This window comes from Neomonachus schauinslandi, chromosome 11, assembly GCF_002201575.2.
Source record: "Neomonachus schauinslandi chromosome 11, ASM220157v2, whole genome shotgun sequence".
In the NCBI taxonomy this organism is placed as follows: domain Eukaryota; kingdom Metazoa; phylum Chordata; class Mammalia; order Carnivora; family Phocidae; genus Neomonachus; species Neomonachus schauinslandi.
Genome location: NC_058413.1, coordinates 8673472 through 8688930, shown reverse-complemented (window position 1 = coordinate 8688930; position 15459 = coordinate 8673472).

Sequence of the window (15459 nt, the reverse complement as noted above, 5' to 3'; positions counted from 1 at the left end):
GAAAAATTTGTAATATAAATAAATAAAAATGGAAAAAATGATTTTTTTACATTTATGGTACTAAATTACTAAGTATAAAATACCTATAATTAATCACAATAAGAAAGGTGAAGAAAACCATAGTATTTTAAAAAGACTTAGAATATTTGTATAATTGTAGATAACTAGTGAGCTTCTGGATGGGAAGGTTGAATAGGACTAAAAATAACAATTCTTCTCCCAATTAATAGTAATTATAATGAAAAACCACATACTTTTAGAAGAATTTGAGGGTGGCTCAGTTGGTTAAGCATCTGCCTTCGGCTCAGGTCATGATCTCAGAGTCACGAGATGGACACAGCGTCGGGCTACCTGCTTAGCTCCGGGTCTTCTTGGGACTCTATCTTTCTCCCTCTGCCCCTGCCCCCTGCTCTCTCTCTCTCTCAAATAAATAAATAAATCTTTAAAAAAAAAACTTGGCTACAAAATCTTGGAATAAAAAATGTTCTTTTTTTTTTTAAGATTTTATTTATTTGACAGAGAGAGACACAGCGAGAGAGGGAACACAAGCAGGGGAAGTGGGAGAGGGAGAAGCAAGCTTCCCGTGGAGCAGGGAGCCCCATGCGGGGCTCGATCCCAGGACCCTGAGATCATGACCTGAGCGGAAGGCAGACGCTTAACGATTGAGCCACCCAGGTGCCCCTGGAATAAAAAGTGCTCTGAATAGTAAAACAAGTGCCAGAAATTTAAAGAGAGGTCAGTTCGAATAATACACATTTAAAGTCTCTTTTGGACAAAAGCTTAACAACTTATCAGAGAAAACCAGAAAAATATTCACCAAAATGATAAAAAGACAATTAACTTTCTTTTTTAAGATTTTATTTATTCATTTGAGACACAGAGATACAGAGAGAGAGAGCATGAGCAGGGAGAGAGGCAGAGGGAGAGGGAGAAGCAGGCTCCCGGCTGAGCAGGGAGCCCTATTGGGACTTGATCCCAGGACTCTGGGATCATGACCTGAGCCGAAGGCAGACGCTTAACCATCTGAGCCACCCAGGAGCCCAAGACAATTAACTTTTATTCATGGACTTTTGATTGTTACTTTCTTCTTTGTAATTTTCTGTATTCAAAGTTTAAACAAGCAGTATGTAAAATTTCAAAATATCATGTCAAAAATAAAAGAGCAGATGACAAAATAAACAATTTTCAAAATACACCTTTAATATCTACCCCCCCAAAAGACTATAAGTAGTTCAATAGAAAATGGGTAAAAGGCGGAACATTAAATTTTCAAAAGCAAAAAGCCCACATGGCTAATACATTTGTGGAAAACCATATAAACCCGCTGGAAATTAAAGACACACAAACTAAAATGGAGTATCAACTTTTATCTTCAAAAGACCAAAAATTAAAGTGTGCTCATTGTCAAGGCTGGTGAGAGTGCAGTTAAATAGAAATTCATGAATCAATAGCAGAATTATAAAATAGTTCCTGCTGGAAGGCTGCTAAAAACACAATTTGGTGTCATTATCGAGAACTTTGAAATGAGTCTTCACTAATTCGGCAGCCATTTGTGGATCACATAGTAACTACCAAGCAGTGGGGTAAACACTCCCCAGATGAAGATGCAATAAAAATACAGGCCTAAACAGAGATTTGAATGGTATATAGCTCAATGCACAAGTAGACGTGTAGTCTTGTAGTTTTATTTTCTATAGGGCAACATAATTTTAAGTCCCCATTTCCTCCAAGTTGGCAGTAAATCACAGGTCAGTTAGTTTTGTGGATTGTTTTTATGACCCATCCCTACCAGAACTATTCTATATCCCATGGACAGGTGTGGTACTACAGTGATAGGGTGTGAAAAAGTCAGGGATTATTAGTTATCTGTTCAAAAAGACCACCAGGTTACTACTGGCCTTGGACACACTTGGTTGCTACAACATTGACATTCACCACCACATGAGGCACTGGAAATGGGGGCTTCCGGTCTGGCTGCCCCCTCTACCTAAGCAGCTGCTCTGTTATGGGCCTGCTGCTTCCCTGGGGTGCTACCAGACCTCAGGACTGAATCCTTGCCCCCCACAACCTGCAGACCCTGTCCCACTTTCCACCCTCCCCAGACACTCAACTTCTTTCCTCTCTCTCATTATCTCTTCCAGAGAACCTCTAGTTTTACTTGGGTACTTAAGTTTTGAAAGCAAAGTCAACTGGTCTTAACAAGCTTCTTCTATCTTTCATCTGCAAAATGCCCTCCAAGAGACAAAACAAAACAAAAAAAGCAGATAGGATAAACCGTAAGAATGTGGGGAAGACACAAAGGAAATTGCAAAGAAATCATCCCTAATATTATTGGCTTATCCAGCCACATCCCTCCTCCTAATGAAATGTTTGAGGTCCTATCGTGAGAAGGAACAGGCAGAACCTATAGTTGTTCACCTTGAAGGGTGGTGGCCAGTCCACGGATTCTGAGGTTTCCAGAGGAGAGTGTCCCAGAGTTCTTCATGGGCATTTGTCAGTGGTACAAAGACTGAAAAAGAATTACGTAGGAAGTGAAATCATGGAAGATGGGAGAGTAGAAAGCACCTGGAATCCATCTTTTCATCTGGACAACAAAAGTACTGGCTCAGGTCATGATCTCCTGGTCCAGGGATGTAGCCCCACATCCCGCTTCCTGCTCAGCGGGGAGTCTGCTTCTTTCTCTCTCTCCCTCCCTCTGCCCCTCCCCACCACTCATTCTCTCTCTCTCTCAAATAAATAAATAATATCTATAAAAAATATAGAGAGTCTATTCAAAGCTTATAGCTTCCAAATGAAGTCTTGGCTGATAAATTGTCTTTCATTTTAGTCAATTTCAGCCACTAGCGCAGCATTGGCTACCATCCGGAACACCCACCCCGGTAGGTAGCCATGCCCACATTCCTAGAACAGGCTATGGGGAGCCAGGGTGGGCAAAAAGGACCTTGTCCTTCAGATATCAAGGATCTGTGTTCAATTGCTACGTCTGATCACAGAGGTGCATACATAGAGGCAGGCTGCCATCACCACAGACCCCACGGGCTGAAGCAGCTCCCAAGAGATATAGAGAGAGAGCACCTGTTATTCCTTTTTTCTCCCCCCCCCCCCCCCCCCCTTTCCCCTTTGGGAGCTATACATTTAAGAACTAGGACAATTGGAAGCAACCACATAGGGGTTCCCAGCTGGCTCAGTCAGTAGAGTGTGCGACTCTTGATCTTGGGGTTGTAAGTTCAAGCCCCATGTTGGCTGTAGAGATTACTTTAAAAAATTGTTTTAAATCTTATTCTAAGAAAAGCAATCACATATACAGGGAAATCTAGACATCACCACTCATGCTCAGGTAAAGTTCAGGCTCAGAAAAGAACCAAAAGACCTTAAGATTTCATCTTGAGCTGATCTCTATCACAGAAACACCCTGTAACAGTTTTTTGGGTTTTTTTAAGCACTGGCCCCGGAAAAGGCAGAAAATCTGACTTCCGGTGTTAACTATGTTAAGATTCAAATGTTAAGTTTGCAGCAAAAAAAGAACAAGAAACACAAAGAAACAGGAAAGTATGACCCATTCAAAGGAATAATATAAACCAACAAAAACCATCCCTAAGGAAGCCCAAAGGATGAACTTACTAGATAAAGACTTTAAGGGGTGTCTGGGTAGTGTAGTCAGTTGAACAACCAACTCTTGATTTTAGCTTAGGTCATGATCTCAGGGGTGGGATTGAGCCCTGCATCGGGCTCCACGCTCAGCAGGGAGTCTGCTTGAGATTCTATCTCCCTCTCCCTCTGTCCCTCCCCCCTGTACTCTCTCTCTAAAATAAATAAATCTTTTTAAAAATAAAAAATAATAATACATGGAATGCTAGAACTATGTCACCAAAAATGTATTTAAAAGGCCTGGAGTATTTAGCAGTGTTATATGTTATATTTTTATGCAAAACAAGATATTTTTAACTAACAACTCATGTTTTATTTTTTCTACACACACACACACACACATACACACACACACCACTCTTCCGTTGACATCTTCACGCATGCACTAGAGTGATCGTGCATCCTGGTTTGTCCAGCTCACACCTGTTATTTTGGCATAATTATTCAGCATCCACTTTTACTACTAAAAGTGCCTCAGTTTTGCTTTTATGATCATCCTACCTAAGGCCTTTCTTTTCAGGTCAAGCAGCTAGAAATGGGTCATTAAACTAGACATGAGTTATCATGTCATGGGAGGGAACGTGTTAAGATAAACCAGCAAATTATTTACTTTGGGTTCAGAAATCTTTGTCCAAGTATAAGAAAGAGTTAGGGAAACAACTTATTTAGCTAGTCCTGTCCTCCATACCATCCCTTCAACCCAAAGACTAGCTAAAGACCTTCTGAGCTGGGGGAGGACTGTCTGAGAGGAAGCAACAGGAGAGTAGGAGCTCATCAAGAATTCTGGTCAGAGTACATGTCCCACCATCCAAAATAGAACGAACTCTCTCGCTTAGCAGGAAGTCGAGGGTATAAGGAGGTGCATTCATGGAGAGAATTTGAAAACAATCAATAAAACTTACTAAGTCAATCTCTGTTTTATTATCACCATGCATCAACAATTTTAAATAATATAAGTGATAAACTCTTCCTACCCACCCAAAAAATACTTTGTCGGTCCAAGTTCTAAACAATTGATGTGATTACTGCTAAGTTTTAATAATATATATGTAGGCTTAAAGTTAGCACAGTTTTGTTACTTACCACTTAACAGATACTGTATCCACATGGATGTTGATTTGGAGCACTGCCCGCTCTACAGTTGATTCCAGATATCTGTGGACTCAGGCACACTCATTCCTTTCAAGAAGAAGTTCTTGAGGATTCAGAATCATACCAGCTCACTTTGGGCACTAGCATATCTTCAATCCCTGTGGTGCGATGTGTTCCTGCCTTTCCATAGTGGGTTCAAATAAATGATGAAAGCGTAGTGATTGGAAAGATAACGAACTTGAACTTGAATTACTTCAATTATGTAATTTTCTGTGACCACCTGGAGTCTTATCTGTGTTTAAAATTTACACCAGTAAAACAATGCCAACTGTGAGATGTCACATTTTTGTTTGGCAGGTGAACATTTCATTTCATGTAATAAAATATTTTACTGAATTTGAAGAATATTTTCCACTTGGAACTCACATTTTTTAAGTGCTTACCTCTTTTAAAACTAAAGAACAAATTAAGAAAACAAAATGTTATTTAAGTGGTACAATAGAGGTTGCTTCTATTGTATCTTTTGCTGATGTTTCTATTTTGTTGTGTGTGGGTTTTATTTCAATTTACTTACTGGACAGTTATTTACATAAAATATCATATCAGGCAGTAACCAAAGGATCAAGTTCAAAATACAAGGTAGAATAAAAACTATTGAGCAAAGGTATAAGGAGGTGCATTGTATTAGTGGTACTTTGTATTAGTTGTTTTATTTTAGTCAATTGTTTAACTTGCTTGGTTATATATTCGAAATTCAATTAAAAAATTTTTTCCCTGTCTATTCTGGCTATGAATATTATTTGCTTATTTCATGATTATTACTGAAAATTATTTTGCCATATAGAGGATGAAGGGCTTAAAATATGACCTATTCTGGGTGACAAATATGCTAGGTTCTGCGCTCCCCTCCCCCTCCCCAGAATAGGGGAACTGAGAATAGAAGAACTCATGCATGATTCCCAGCAGAGACTTTTGTCACTTGACAACACTCTAGATGTTCCCCTGCCACAAAGGTAAGGAAGCAGCAGAGTATGGATGGCTGCACGCCAGGAAGGGTGTGATGACAGACCCAAGTCTTCTCTGGCCCGCGGCGGCGGCAAATAAGCCAAGAGAACAGCTGGAGCGAAGTGATGGCTGGAAGGAGTTTCAGAGTCTTGAGGAGGGTGCCTCCCTGTGGACAGTGGTGTGAACTGCACCTATGGGAAATGAAGGACCCACAGGTTGCTCCGCAAGGTGCCGGCGACAGTCGCACCGCGGCTGGAAGAGTTCACCGGCAGCAGGTGCAAGCAATGGGGGAGAGGAAATAGACCGGACTCCACCCTCTTCCGTGTCACTTAGGTATCATCCGTGGGCAAAAGAAAGAAAATACTGGGAAATGGCTCGGTTTAAACCCTAAATGACTGAGTACCGATGCGTGCCAACAGCAGAACTGGGAATCTAAACAGACGGAAAGTTATATTTTTTCGAAGTTACATTTTCTTAGAGCCTAGTTCCTTGGCTTTAGAGGAGATCTCATCTGCGACTCTGACACCGCTGTTGAGTAAAATCCAAACATCCCCAAAACAGAAGTCGTTTTCCTATTTGCCAGCAGAATTGCATTGATAGCAAATGCGGGGGGCAGGCAATTCTCCACTCGCTGAACTTCTCGTGGGGCCTTTTTATCGTTCACTCCCCAGAAACCATCAGGGCGCCCAGAAAATGTTAAGTGTGGTAGAAACTGCAGTGGGTGGCCTACATCTGTGGTGTCCTGTCCACTTGCCACGGTCTTCAAGTCTGAAGGATGAATTTCCCACTTTCCCACTGCTAGGACTGTTGACGGTTGGCAGCTCCCAACTGAGACCCTCTCCCCTCGTCCTTCACAGCCTGCAACCACCAGCGAATAAATAGAGAGGCCCTATATTAAAGGACAACCCTGCAAGGCCGTTGCAGCTCCCCAGCTCCCCAGCTCCCCAGAGGCTGGCTCAGGCCTTTGCTGTGGCTGCATCACGGCTGGACTCTCTGTCTGGTCCTGCTGCCTCATCTTCCCGTAGTGGGCAAACCTCTGCCTCAGAGTCTGCATCCCAGGGAGCCTGATCTGCAACAGTAGATTCTCTACAATGCAGCATTGAACTGAAGCCGCAAAAACTGTAAACCCCAAACACACATTTTTAATGGAGTAACCTAAGTGTCTACCCATGTGTCTCACTACATATGAAGCTTCTCTAAGGAAGACCAGCCATGAGTCTGGACCGACCGATCAGCTTTTGGGCATCAGAGCATGTTCTGGGTCCCACCGGAAGAAAACAAGCAAGGATCTACTGCGATTATTTGCTCTTTCTGGCTATCTGAGTCCTTCACTTCCTAATCCACAATAATCACATGGTTCTGGAGAAACGGCCCATCACGTTACTTTAAAGCCAATGTCATGAAGCCCTAAATCCAGCTGTCCTCATTTACTCCAGGATTTGACAGTCACTTAAACCAGCAAATTCCTCACTTTGCTTATGCTATTTTGTTGAGTTTTCCATCCTTTGCAACTAAGAGAGCCCTAAGACAGGTCTACTTGCAGCTCTGGGAATATCTAGAGAAAAAGACTTCAAGAAGTTTCTCCCAGATTATTTCCCCATATTTGGAGGATGACAGATCACGATACATATGCATCTTTCTACACTTTTCTTTTTTTAAAAAAAAAAAAGATTTTATTTATTTATTTATTTGACAGAGAGAGACAGAGCGAGAGAGGGAACACAAGCAGGGGGAGTGAGAGAGGGAGAAGCAGGCTTCCCGATGAGCAGGGAGTCCGATGCGGGGCTCGATCCCAGGACCCTGGGATCATGACCTGAGCCGAAGGCAGACGCTTAATGACTGAGCCACCCAGGCGCCCCTTTCTACACTTTTCTTAATATTATGTAACTGCCAGGGTCCTCATGCTTGGAGTGTGGGTATATGTTCTTGACGGACAAGACTGAGTGAGCCTCCCCCACCCCATCCCTCCTGAGCCCAGCCTTGCAGAGTAGTAGTTGAGTTGATGCTCTCTGCCACATCAATCCTGAAAGGCTGATTCCTACCAAAGAGATTCTGATGCCCTGTGACTCCCTCGTCCCTCCCCAGACTGAGCTTTTCTCCACCTCCCGTAAAGAGGACACACCTTATTGCTTTGGTTCTATGAGTCGTTACTGCATGTGGATAAACACAGCTCAGTGTGAGATCCTGCAGAGCACTTCCATCCCAAAGGTGGTACAGATCAGCTTCAAAAATTCATCCTCCCCCCGAATCTCTACTCCTACTCACCTACCAGCCGCGGGCCGCTGTCAGGATTATGTGCAGACTCTGCCTTTGCTTGGTGGGCCCCGCGGATGATGCGGTCTTTGGCCCTGCACATTGTCATCATTATGCATCTTTGAGCCTTAAATACTCTCTTCCCCTAACTAGGGGTTCATTATCAAGCAGCTCTTAAAAAAATAAAATAAAGCAGCTCTTGATCTCAAAGTTCTTATTTCACCAAGTGGAGATATTACTGCTATAAACATTTACCTACTTAAAGCCCTGGATCAAGCGTGTCGAGCGGGAGCAGCTGTTTCAGGGGCCACAGAGTCTGCGGTGAAGGTAAGAAACACATGGAGCATGGGGTCAAGGGAGGTCCTAAAGCATTTAAAACAGCGCCTAGAGCGGGGTGCACGCTCCGTGAATGTCACTATTACTATTGTTGTTAGTCGGTAGTATTGCATTCTTATCAACAGTTGGCAGAGCTCCTCTGAGAGGCTTCCCGTCCAGTAGACGCCGCCCTCCACCCCCAGCCCCCTGCTGCCCCCCGGGCCTCGCCTCACCCAGAGCTGCTCCAGGTTTATCCCGTGCAGACACAGGCAGCTCGATGACATCGTGCCTGGAGAGAGGGTTCTGCTGCTATGACATGGGGGCCGCAGTAGCCTTGTCTTTTTAACTCAGAACTCCTCACTGCCACCCTGGCCCCTGCTCGTGGGTTCGGGCAAAGGTGAACGAAGCCTGTTGTGGCCTCCGCTGATTTTCTCGAAAACCTTTCTTTTGAAGCAGAAGCGCAAGTACCCGAATGTATTCATTCCCAAAGCATCCCCCACGTGGCTACAGACTCAGATATGCCTTAACTTTGGGGGTGAACTTTAAGCAATACGTCTGAAAGCAAACATAAAAATTAATCTTTTATATTTAACCTAGCAAACTGAATAATTTGAGTCAGCAAAATATTAAAAAAAAAATACCCACCATAATCCAGCAAAACAAAACCAAACCCAAACCGCTTCCTCTGTGCCAAGAAGCAGCCGTGAGGTCCACGAACAGTTGTCTTCTAATCACAGGCTCTGCCTAACTGACGGGTGGCTTCAACCACGCTGGGAGGAGACAGTTCGAGAGAACAGAACCTTACATGGCTTACAGAGCTTTCCCCGAGTTTGTATGGCCATTTATCATTTTGCTCAAGTGACAAAAGAAGTTTCGGTAGGAACAGTGTGCAGGTCAGAATGGTCTATGATCGTCAGAAGGCAGAGTGTTCTGCTCCCACTGCCCTCACGTTGGGCCGGACCACATGTGTGGCATGAGCATTCAAGTCCCACAGATTCAGAAAGCAGCCTTCCCTCTAAGATCTTGCTTTTTTGGAGCCCTTGTGCCCTGTTGGTGGGAATGCGAGCTGGTGCGGCCGCTGTGGAAAAGAGGATGGAGTTTCCTCAAAAAATAAAAAAATAAGCCATAAAAAAGAATGAAATCTTACCATTTGCGATGACAGGGATGGAGCTAGAGAGTATTATAGTAAGTGAAATAAGTCCGTCAGAGAAAGACAAATACCATAGGATTTCACTCATACGTGGAATTTAAGAAACAAAACAAATGAGCAAAGGAGAGAGACAGAGAGAGAGGCAAACCAAGAGACTCTTAACTGTAGAGAACAAACCAGTGGTTACCAGAGGGGAGGTGGGTGGAGGATGGGTGAAATAGGGGATGGTGATGAAGGGGTGCCCTTATCATTGTGAGCTCTGAGTCATGTATAGAACTGTTGACTCACTATATTGTATACCCAAAACTAAAATAACACTGGATGTTGTCTATACTGGAATTAAAATTTTAAAACTTCATTAAAAAATTAGAAATAAAATTGCCATATCATCCAGTAATTCAACTACTGGGTATTTACCCCCCCCAAAACCCAAAAACACTAATTCAAAGGGATACATGTGGGGCACCTGGGTGGCTCAGTCAGTTCAGTGTCCGACTCTTTTTTTTTTTTTTAATTTGAGAGGGAGAGAGTGCAGATTGAGAGAGCATGAGTGGGGGGAGGGGCAGAAGGAGAGGGAGAAGCAGGCTTCCCTATCCAGGGCTCAATCTCAGGACCCTGGGATGGTGACCTGAGCCAAAGGCAGATGCTTAACTGAGCCACCCAGGCAACCTGCGTCTGACTCTTGATTTGGGATCAGGTCATGATCTCAATGTCGTGAGATGGAGCCCTGCACTATATGGAGCCTGCTTAAAATTCTCTCTCTCCCTCTGCCCCTTCCCCCACAATTGCACTCTTTCTCTCTCTCAAAAAAAAAAGGGAATACATGCACCCTTATGTTTATTGCAGCATTATTTACAATAGCCAAATTATGGAAGCAGCCGAAGTGTCCACCCATAGGTGAGGAATACTAATTATCCATAAAAAAGGATGAAATCCTGCCATTTGCAACAACGTGGATGGATCTAGAAGGTATAAGGCTAAGTGAAATAAGTCAGACAGAGAAAGATAAATACCACAGGATTTCATTCATATGTGGAATTTAAGAAACAAACAAAGAAGAAGGAAAAAAGACAAACAAAAGCCAGACTCTTAAATACAGAGAACAAACTGGGGGTTGACAGAGGGGAGGGGGGGGGGGATGGGTGAAATAGTTGATGGGGGTTAAGAGCACACTTATCATAACGAGCACAGAGTCATGTAGAGAATTGCTGCATCATTATATTGTACACCTGAAATGACCGTAACGCTGTATGTTAATTATACTTGAACTAAAAAATTTTTTTAATTAAAAATGCATACATTTCCATAAAAAAATAATAAAATAAAATCTCATATTTTTGACCAAGCTCCCCTCCTGCGTGACTGCAGGAGACCCAGTTCCCTCCCAGGGTTTTCCGGAGGACATGGACCTGGAACCGCCGCTGGTCTGCTTGCTTCTGACGGACTCCCTCCAGCGGTCCCTGGGCCTCTTGTCTCTGTAGCAGTCGCTCTCTTGGGTACTATAGTCTTGTGCTATGGCTCCTTCATCTCCCTTCTCAAGACAAGGCTTGAGAATAACAAAAGGGGATTGTGAGCATTAGGCAGACACTGGGGAGCAGTTTATCTCTACTCCTGGTGTCGCAGGAGACTCCCTTCTGTCCAGGTCTCCCCTCAGCCTCTGGCCTGCTGCCAGGGAGGAGGGCTTCTTTGTTTTACTCAGTTGGCCTCCCTGACTGACATGTTTTGCACTCCCTATCTCCCACTCCCAGCCAGCGAAACCAGATCCCTTTACCATCATAATACTCTCTGCAGAGCTAATTCAGTGTTTCCCGAAGTTGGCCTTTCAATCAGTAAGCAAAACACCCGGATTGCGCACAGTCCCTGCGGGCTCATGTGTCACGACTACCCCTACCCTGAAGGAAACCAACATGGTCAAGTTCTCTGACTTTCCCTGTGACATGCCCAGTGAACCAACACCACCACTGACCCCACTCGCCCTTCCCCCCAAAGGGAAAAGGAATAAAAACACTAAAAAAAAAAGCACACAAACAAGAGATCCATGTGTAACATCTCAGAAACATTTGCATTCACATGACTTTCCCTTAGGGATTCCTGGAACAGCAGGTATGTACCTTCTAGCTACAAGACTGAAAAGGTTTACCCGATTGGTTCCACCCAAAGCAGAGATTTCAGTTTTGACCCTAGAAGGCAGAACTTCAGGTTTGTAAACTCCAGGTTTGTAAACAGCACTTTAAGAAACCCTCCCTCCCCCCCCACCACCCCACCCCTGGAAGTGTAAGGTGTGCGTTCCAGAGCTCGCGGCTTTATGGGCAGCTGGGAGGTAAGAGAAGACAGCTGTCCAGCCAGGTGGTCTCCGCCCCATGCTCCACTGTGACTTGCGTCCTTCTAACCAACTCAACTTCTCACTGCTGTCCCTGAGCACTGCTCGTGGGTTCAGGCCAAGGTGGGGAGAGCCAGGGCGTGGCACGTGGTAGATGCTCAAAAATGTTTGTTGGATGAATGAATGAACGTAAACCCTGATTACGCGCCTGAGGCCCTCGGCCCCACTGGGTGCAAACCCAAAAAAGCCACAGAAGTGTCTTTCTGTCCCAAACCTAAGCAAGAGATGGATGAGCCTTTAGTTTAGAAGTTACTAAACACTCTCTGGAGTGGGGGAGTTGTTTGTAAATCAAACAACATCCAGTTTACTGGATTAATGATTACTATGGTCTGGGAGGCCAGTCATTCTTCAGAATCAAAAGGTTTACTAATACATGAGCGACTTAATTCAAAACTAAAAGGAATATACTTTATAAAAGATACATTCCTGGTGGTTGGGTTCTACTTCAAAGCAAGTCTCAACCTAGACAATAATGAAGACGGAGCAGAAGGGAGCAGTTTCGGGAACTCAGCGGATTCTGGGGGGTGGGGGGAGGTGATTGGAGGGACTCAGGGTAATAACGGCTTTACCCTCATCATGATTCACAGAAATGAGGGCATACGCTCTACCTACCAACACCCGGAACTGCCACGCAAAGCAGAGATAGAGGCTATCGGGAAAGACAGAGACACACACCCAGACTCCAGCGTCTAGGGAACAGGAGGATGTAGTCAGGTTCGGATTGCTAAGAAAAGAATGGAAGGGAGGGGGTTAGGGAATGGAAGAGTTTCGCTGAGGGTCTACTCTGTTCAAACAGGAGAAAGGCTCATGGGCGATCCTAACAGGTCTCATGTGAAATGCTTTGGGGGCTCCATCTTGCTCTCGTTCACATCGATCACAGTTCCTAGCCATTCTGAGAGTCCCTCTCTAGCCTTCCCGGATGGCTTCAGCTCTCAGTGGGCACCAACAGTCCCTGGTCATAATTCTGGATCTGCTGTCATGCCAACAGTGGTCAACACACAAAAAATCGCTCCTTCCTCTCCCTCATGTGCACAGAAGTCCACTGAGGAAATTATTTTAAATATTCATCTGAAATCAATGAAAATAACAGTTTCAAATTTCCCGGTAATTCTAAGGTAGAAAAGCAAAGTAAATGTTGATTATACTTTAAAGCAAGGGGGTGTCAAACAACAAAGAATAAGGCTGGTGTATGATTTTGGATTAAGCACAGATGGCCCCGAATAGCAAGCCACTGAGCTTCCTTCCATTTCCGCCCCCCCTCCCCCCCGCCAACCCTACACAGCGCTGCAGGTCAGGAAGAGCAGGATTCTCATGAATGCAAAAAGCTGGAGACTTTCTAGTTCAAGAACAAGAACTTCTGAAAAAGAGGGGGGCGGAGCAAGATGGCGGAGGAGTAGGAGACCTGGATTTCGTCTGGTCTCAGGAATTCAGCTGGATAGGGATCAAACCATTCTGAACACCTACAAACTCAACAGGAGGTCGAAGAAAAGAAGAGCAACAACTCTCTCATCAGAAAAGCGACCACTTTCTGGAAGGTAGGACGTGCGGAGAAGTGAATCCGAGGCGATATTCGGGAGGATAGACGGCGGGGGAGGGGCCTCCGGCGGCCGCTTCTGGCAAGTGATAGAGCCGCGGAGCACAAAATCGGAACTTTTAAAAGTCTGCTCCGCTGAGGGACGTCACTCTGGTGGCTAAGCGGGGGGTGGAACCCTCCGGGACAGTGTGGTCTCAGGACCCACGGGTCACAGAAAGACTGGGGGTGCCTGAGTGTGGCAGAGCTCCTAGGTATTGGAGCAGGGAAGCTGGCTGCAGAGGCGGAGCCCAGGCGCGGGCTCTCAGCTCGGGGTTGCCATAAACTGTGATCCGCGGCACAGTCAGGCCACTGCTCCTCCAGCAGGGACCCAACAAGCGGCAGATCCGGGGAGACTCACCTTCCTCCCCCGGGAGGAGCCGCGCGTGAGTGCGCCGCAGGGATCTGCTGGGTTTGGAGACTCCACCCGGGGTCGGGTGCCAGAGATAGAAACGCGCGGTCACAGGCCGGGTGAGCACGGAGTGCGGCTGGAGACCGGGGAGACGGGAGTGACTGACGGCTTTTCTCTGGGGGCTCACTGAGAAGCGGGGCCCCGAGTTCTCGGCTCCTCCGGGGCGGAGATTGGGAGGCCGCCATTTTCACTCTCCGCCTCCAAAGCTGTACGGAAAGCTCGCAGGGAACAAAAGCCCCGGAGAGCAAACCCCAGCAGATTACTTAGCTGGGAGGGGGCAAGGGCGGGGCAATTCTGCCTCCGGCAAAGACATTTGGAAACCACGGCAACAGGCCCCTCCCCAGAAGATCAGCGAGAACAGCCAGCCAAGACTAAGTTTACCCATCAATGAGAACGGCAGAACTCCAGCTCTAGGGGACTACTGCACATAGAATTCATGGCTTTTTTACCATGATTCTGTAGTCTTTCAAAGTTAATTTTTTTTTAACTGTCTTTTTTTCTTTTTTTATTCTTTTTGAATTTTTCTTTTTCCCTTTTTCAACCAACATCTTATCAATCCCTTTTTTTTAAAAAAAAAAAACATTTTTATTTTTCATTTTTAGAGTCATATTCTATCCCTTCATAGTAGTTACCCATATTTTTGGCTTATATATATAAGTTGTTCTCTCTTTAAAATTTTGAGATAGTTTCTTCTAACAGATCAAAATATACCCTAAATCTCTAGTATATGGTGTTTTCTGTTCCCCTGCCTGATCACATCCTCTCCCTTTTTTTTTCTTTTTTTAAATCCTCTTCTTTCTTTTTTTAAACAACTTCTTATCAATTCCTTTTATAAAATTTTTTATAATTTCCATCTTTACAGTCATATTCCATCCCTTCATCATATCAACCCTTATTTTTGTACATATATAAGTTTTTCTTTCTTTAAAATTTTGGGAGGCACTTTCTTCTAAAAGACCAAAATACACCCCAAATCTAGTGTGTGGCACTGATCATATTTGATCACATTCTGGTTTTTTTGTTGTTGTTTTGTTTTGTTTGTTTTTGTTTTTATCTTTATCTTTTTCTTTTTTTTCTTTTTCTTTTTTCTCTCTTTCCCTTTCTTTTCCCACTGCTTCAGGTTTTTTCTGATTTGTTTAGAGTATATTTTCTGGGGACGTTGTTACTCTGCTAGCATTTTGTTCTCTCATTAATCTATTCTCCTCTGCACAAAATGACAAGACGGAAAAAATCACCTCAACAAAAAGAACAAGAGGTAGTACCGACTGCCAGCGACCTACTCAATACGGACATTAGTACAATGTCAGATCTAGAGTTCAGAATCATCACTTTAAAGATACTAGCTGGGCTTGAAAAAAATATGGAAGTTATTAGAGAAACCCTTTCTGGAGAAGTAAAAGAACTAAAATCCAACCAAGTAGAAATCAAAAAGGCTATTAATGAGGTGCAATCAAAAATGGGGGCGCTAACTGCTAGAATAAATGAGGCAGAAGAGAGAATCAGTAATATAGAAGATGAAATGATGGAAAATAAAGAAGCTGAGAAAAAGAGAGATAAACAACTACTGGATCACGAGGGCAGAATTCGAGAGATAAGCGATACCATAAGACGAAACAACATTAGAATCATTGGGA